This window comes from Agelaius tricolor, unplaced genomic scaffold (assembly GCF_023055355.1).
Source record: "Agelaius tricolor isolate 1412-34295 unplaced genomic scaffold, bAgeTri1.0.p SCAF_5, whole genome shotgun sequence".
Taxonomy (NCBI): Eukaryota; Metazoa; Chordata; class Aves; order Passeriformes; family Icteridae; genus Agelaius; species Agelaius tricolor.
Window position 1 is genome coordinate 8,733,602 of NW_027269265.1, and position 6,725 is coordinate 8,740,326.

A 6,725-nucleotide genomic window follows, 5' to 3' on the forward strand; every position below is an offset into this window, starting at 1 on the left:
GATCATTTCCCTCCAGTATTACTTGCTTGGGAGTCAGGTGAGCTTACCTATCTGAAAAAGTGCTCTTGAGAGGCCAAGATTAACGTCAGGCATGTGCATAGTGTTCCTGTTATCAAGTGCTTTCCTGAACTGGGACCTGCGATTTAAAACATTCTAAGTATTCTAAGTATTCCCTATTTCAACTATAAGAAGTGAATCAGAAGGAGCTGCAGGACCTCACGCCAGCACTGCTCAGGAGCTGTGAGAGCTCTGAGGGAGGAAAAGGAATCCCAGTAATTGTGATACCTGCAGGAGAGGGAGAAGCCGTGGGGGAAAGTCAGGCACACCATCCATCTGGAGAGAGGGATGTGGTTTTAAAACCAAAAGACTTTCTGGTGAAATGCATTAGCAGTTACCAGCCATTTATGCGTGAGGAGTAACAGCCCTGTGTGACAGGGTGCCTGGGGCAGAGGGACAGACTGACCTGCAGGTACAGGGACTGATGGCTGCAGGAGGAGAGGCCTGGTACAGGAGCCAGCTGAAGCTGTCCCTGACAGCAGCCTTGCACATCTTTGTTTACAGCTAGACATAAGCCCATGAGGGAGCACCATGAAAACTGCTTACCTACATGTATGAATTCTTTAGTGGGTCAAACACAGTGCCAACAACGACAATGACATTAAATTATGTTGTTTGTCTTGCAATTATTCATTCCTCTTTCTCCTTATTAATAACACAAATGAGGTTATGTGTCCAGAGCATGCTTTGCACTGTCAGAAAAGACCTGATCTAAAGATGTCCCAGCCTTGCCCACATGTCAAGGTACAAGTTTTCTAACTGGCTATGGACTCAGAGTTATTTCCACAACACTGCACAAATAGATTTGCTAGTTTCTTGTCACAGCTTAGAAATGGTAACTAGCAAATGCCAAAATCTTCATAGAGAAAAGGCATAGGTTGTGACAAAGCATAAAGAAAAGGCATAGAGTGTGTTATTGTTAATAAGTGAGTGAGCAGAGCATAAAAGTCCTCACCTGTGGGCAGGTTTCTGTCTGTTAAGAGAAATTATTTGTTGAAGTAATGTTGAAGAAGTTGATGCAAGGAAAAGTAATATGCTTAAAGATGAGAGCAGATCACTTAAATTCACTATTCATATGCAAATATAACTTTAGTACAAAATCTTAAAAAGCAAAAAGCCCAAATCAAGAGCTGAAGAAAAAGGGCTATAGTCTGGAAGCAGAGAAGCTAGGATGATCAGCAAAAGACATCTTTGTTTCTTTTAGTAACATCTCTGGTATTTTCATGTACTATTTAATTTTGAAGCATACAGATCGCAGGAATTTTATATGCCAGTGTTCCAATTAAAACTAGGTTTCTCTTTATACAATACATTAAAGCACATTTGATTTCAATTAAATGACACTGTCTTACTTGGAATTCATTATATTGTATCAAATGTGATTTTGGAGACTGTTGCCCAATGAATGTGAATACCAAAAAAATAGCCTCTTTTTACTTTTTTCCTTCTGGTTTTGCCCAAACAGTCCATCTGGGTTGCTAGGCTAAAGATAAAATAATTTTAAAATAATTGCATTTCGAAAAGCAGATACACATTTCAGCCATATGATATGAAAATGATCCTGCCTATATAACTCCTACTGCTTACTTTCAAAAAATTCCCTTGTTCTGAAGTCAGTCCAGTAGCTATTAGAAGTAGTCATGATGTAAATTCCATCTTGTTTATGAAAACATTTTGAACAAAGCATTGATTGTCCAGGGTCCATAAAAAAAAAAGTTAAAATCTTTAAAATGTTGGCATTGCTACTATTCAGGGCATGAGAATGACATGCATATAAATCATAGTTTATTGGCACGGGCTTTTCTACTCAGAAAGAAGGCTTTGCTGAAAGACTTTAAGGTCCCTTCCAACCCAAAGCTGCAATGCCTCTCTTTTATAGATTTCTTTTGAAAGTGTTCTGAATCAGGAAATAATCAGAAGCAAATCTTAGTTTACAGTAGGAACCAAGGGCACAAGTAGTCTTTTATGACATGGGTTAGCTATCATAGAGAGGCAGCCTAGGGAGAGTTTGGGGAAATCAGGGTGGATGGAACAGCCTCAGTGTGAAGCTTTGGGAGGCAAGGTCATCTGTGTGTCTGATGCCCCTCCTTGGAGTCTCACCCACATCTCTGTTAGCCCTGGGGACAGTAATACATTGGTTAATTTTTTTAGGAAAAGGCGCTACTATCACAGTTTAGGAGAGGTACTGTACTTGCATTGCTCCAGTTCCAGACAGCTGAAGTGTCACTGAAGCTACATCAGAGTAAAACAAGAGTGAACCAGCCTAAGAAGTCTCACAGATGATTCTTTCCTGTTTCTTTTCCAGTAGCAAAATTATTGGCAGCCACCAGGGATCAATGCTGTAGTTAACGTTGGAGTGCTGCACTGAAGAGCAAACACTCCAGCAATCCAAGCAATTTTCTGTTAAGTCATTCTACTGGACTGCAGGGCTTGTGGGTGGGATTCTCCTAAGGGGAAAATATGGCAATGCCACAAGACTTAGTCCTTACTATTTCTTGGAATTTTAGTAACAGCCATAAAATTTTTTGTTGGCACCTGAATCTTTAGAAGCACTAGGCAAATTAAACAATCAAGCATCAATCCTACAGCTCTTCTCCTCATATGATGCTTATTAAAATACATTTGGTGAAGTGCTTCATGAATGGATTCCAGAATTTTCAAGCAGAAATGCTTAAAATCAGGTTCATAACTCCATGTCTAAATTTTTTAAGATGGTTATGCTAATTTTTCAGGTTTTTTTAGCTTTTGAAGACTACAAATGCTAGAGCTTTTGAAAAAAAATCAAGCTAAATTTCAGGCAGGTAATTAATCTGAGCTAAAATGTGCATTAAGACCATTTTCTAGAATTCGTTAGAATTGTCCATTGTAGGTGTCAGGGCTAGTGCTGTGAAGGCTAAAGGAGGAATAATCTGGCAGCCCTGATGTGTTCTGAGTTGATCCTAATTCCCTGGAGCTGGAATGCTGCAGGAGAACTGATTATGATGCTGTACATATGGCTAATGTGGATTGCCTTTTATTTTATCAAGTTTGGAAGCCTGACCCACGGATTGGTAGGGGATATTCCCACTGGAAGCACACTGTTTCCATCCATCTTAACAAAGTGGTCCATCACTGATCACTGGGGCATAACTCTTCCAAAACTTTGCCTGTACTATATAATTTTATCATCAAAAAATCAAAGAAGTAAACACAGGAGATCAGAAAATTATGAGGCATGACCAGCAAAATCCCAGCCACTTTAACAAGAGCTTGGCAACGTGTGTAAGTCAGTGATTGCAGACATGACTAAGTCGTGCCATCTTGTCTGCACACAGAGTGTGTAATGTCCAGAAATCTTGTGTTCCAGCCCAAGGATTCTCCATTTGAGACAGACAATGAGTTGCACAGTTCTTCTTGTCAGTTGTTTTCTCCAGTTTTTGAGCATATTTTTAAGCCAGAGGATCTGTTTAGGAGAGCCAAAGCTATGTATAGTAATGGCAGTTGCAGAACTGAGTGTTGGGGAGCTAGACAGCCTGATGGCTTGGAAAAAACAAGCATGGAGACAGGAAAGAGACATAGTTATTGGGACAAGGACTTGGGCATGTGTGTGAATAGCTGGTGCATTAGAGAATACGTAGTTCAGCCACACTGTCCTCTACTGGTTAAAGCTGGATCTCTGCAAATGTTCTAATTCTGTTCTAAAATGCTGTTTTAATTCTTTGGTGCCCAATTTAAAGCGTTTCATCATACTTTCAAGACAGCCCATCTCCTTCACCTCTTCTCTGTCTGCCCTCAATACTTTTAAAAACTAAGAAAAAATGTCTTTTGTACTGTCAAGGTTCATGATATTTACTCTCCTGTTCTTAAGACCTTTGTCAGAAGTGAGGAAGAGTTTCAATATGAGGAATTTCAATCAATTTAATTCACTGTGAATTAGCAACCTTAATTACTGATTCTGCTATTTTAAAGAATAAAACAACTCTGGTAGAAACACTTCAGATTCCCTCTGTACACGTCTCCTTAACTTTTTCTGGTCTCCAGTCCTTCCAAGCTTTCACTGTGGGCTCAGTCCCTCTGGAAAGGTGGGGGCTGGTGGAGGAGACTGGGGTCAGCAGATGGTCGATGCTTTTCTTTTTCTAAACATATCAGAAATACTCATATCCAGAACTCTAAAGGCTTTTGTGAAAAAGAAAACTCCCCAGTTTGGAGAAAATGTGGAATTAGAAGTAAGCCAGATTATAACCCCTGCCCATGGCTAGTAGGGAGAACTAGATGATCTTTAAGGTCCCTTCCAACCCAAACCATTCTGTGATGCTAGGAATCTAAATTAAGGCAGGCCTTTCCAGTGGCCTGTGCACAGCCCTTGCCCTGCTGCTCCAGGGAGTTTCAGCTTGCAAGCTGACTGCTCTGTGCTCTGTGTGGATCATGCAGGCACCAACAACCACAACCTGTGTGCTGCTTTCAGGTTCTGGACGACAGCTGAGACCGGCCGAGCCCCCGGGAGATGCTGATGCCGATGCAGATGCAGAGGAGGAAGATTCTGTGAGTTTTTTAGGGTTGAATTTTTCTGTGATGACAGTTTGGCAAAATGGGATCTTAAATATTTTGTTTATGGCTAGGTCTTGCTGGTGGTTTTCTTTCCTATTAAAATGTATTTTTGCTTGGGATTGTCCTGCCAGCTCAAAACCCAGAAAGACTCTTTGCCATGGTTCATTGGCATAAGTTTACTACCAAGACTTAGCAAACTATTACATGGCTGTTAACTACAGTAACTTTTCTTTAAGGATTTAGACAGTTTAGGTTCCCTATTGTCTGACTGGAGAAGGAAGAATGCCAATTGCTTGTCAGCAGAAATTCCTGCTGGGACGTTTGCTTGCTTATAGAGGGCACTAAAGTTTGAAGCCATTGGATGCAAAGTTTAGGTATGGAAATAGAGCAGGGAAGGAATTTTTTTTTGTTTGTAACTTTTTCAGTTATTACTAATTGATCTGTCTGTTTTCAGTCTGTTCAGTCTGCAGATACACACAATACATAAAGAAAATCAAAATAAGCTTACCACTGGGTTTTGTCTCAGAACTCTGTCCCTTGTGAGTTTGAGTGCTTTAACATGAGAACTGTATTTGTTCTTGACCTAAAAAAAAGTTATTGGTTATTTTTTATCCACTGTCAGTAATGAAAGATTTTTACTCAGAAGGTTACTATGGATAGCTAGAGAAACATTCCTAAAAACGAGTCACTGTTTAATGGTGAGTGTTCCTTTACCACTGCTCATGTCTTTTCCACAGGTTACTGAAGTGGCAGTAGAAGACATTCGTCCAAGGCCACAAGGATCCTCTCCAGTTTATGAGTATCCCGTAGAAGAAGACTATTTAAAGGCAAGATAACTAAATTTTCATGTAGGCATGGCTTTCTCAAGATACTTTAGCTCCCACAAGTAGCAGAGAGCCACATGCCATGGAGTGGGACATTGCTGCAGCCATATTGTCTTCCTGTCCCCACCAAAACTGCATCTCTGTTCATTGATGGATTTATTTTGTGCTGGGCTTCCTGACCATGTTCTTGTTTCTTGGCATGAAAATGCATTTGACTTAATCCTGTAAAGGAACAAGGCAGAGAGCATAAAGAAATTGTAGTGTTTTTCCTGTTAGAATATATGGCTTGAACCTAATTAATAAGTATTTCAAAATTACCTGCACCTCTTGGTTATTCAAAGTTAGAGATTTAATTAGTACAGCCATGTTAAGTAGGCAACAGTTTAAAATTCATGCTGAAGTTGAATAAGTAAAAAAAATTATGTTTACAGAATTGAAAGATGAACAATGTACTACATTAGGACACAGAAAGTCTCCCAATATCTTAAGACATTTGGTCTCTGACTAAATGAAAATTTTCTTACAATGGTCCCTGATTTAATGCAAATTTTGGTAAAATGAAGGGAGGCCTTAGCATCTAATTTACTGCTGGGATTAGTATAGTTAAATCATTCATGTTGTACATGGCACTTGATCCTGATTTTGCTCTGTTGCCATTAAAGTCAGCCTCATTTCTTGCTCTAAACCAGGAATTTTAACTGACTTTTGTTGTACTTAAGAACACTGTGGCTTCTGAACTTGAAATAATTTAAAATTGTTTTTTAGATTCAAGAAGAAAACAAAAGACATTCTACAGACAAATCAAAGCAGAGTCATCCACAGGTCAGTCTAAAAGCACTCTGTAGTTTTAGGTATGAGCTTTGTAAATAGTAAAGTTTGTTAAAACACACAGACATGAATGGGTGGACAGAAGGAAGGACAAATGGGCAAAGAATCACTTCAGACTTGTTTTGACCAGGAACTCCATGAATGGCCAAGTTGTGGCACGGGCAGGAACATTTATTTGTCCTATTTGTGGTCCTTCCATAATTCTTTTTAGAATTCTTTCTTTAGCCTTCTCTGATTTGAGTGCAGTACAGCATTAACTCTTATTCTGACTTTTCTGGCCCATTGACTTTAACTCGAGTGGTTAACATCTTCACAGAAAATACAATCTTTCAGCCCTAAAAGTTTCCATATGTTTCACATTTTAAAATTATAACCTATTTTTCCTATGACCCTGATTTAACATAACCCTAACACATGTGCTTAATTGTAATTTAGAACAGAATCAAACCCATACTAAGTATATCCTCTATTTTGGATAATCTTTTTTGC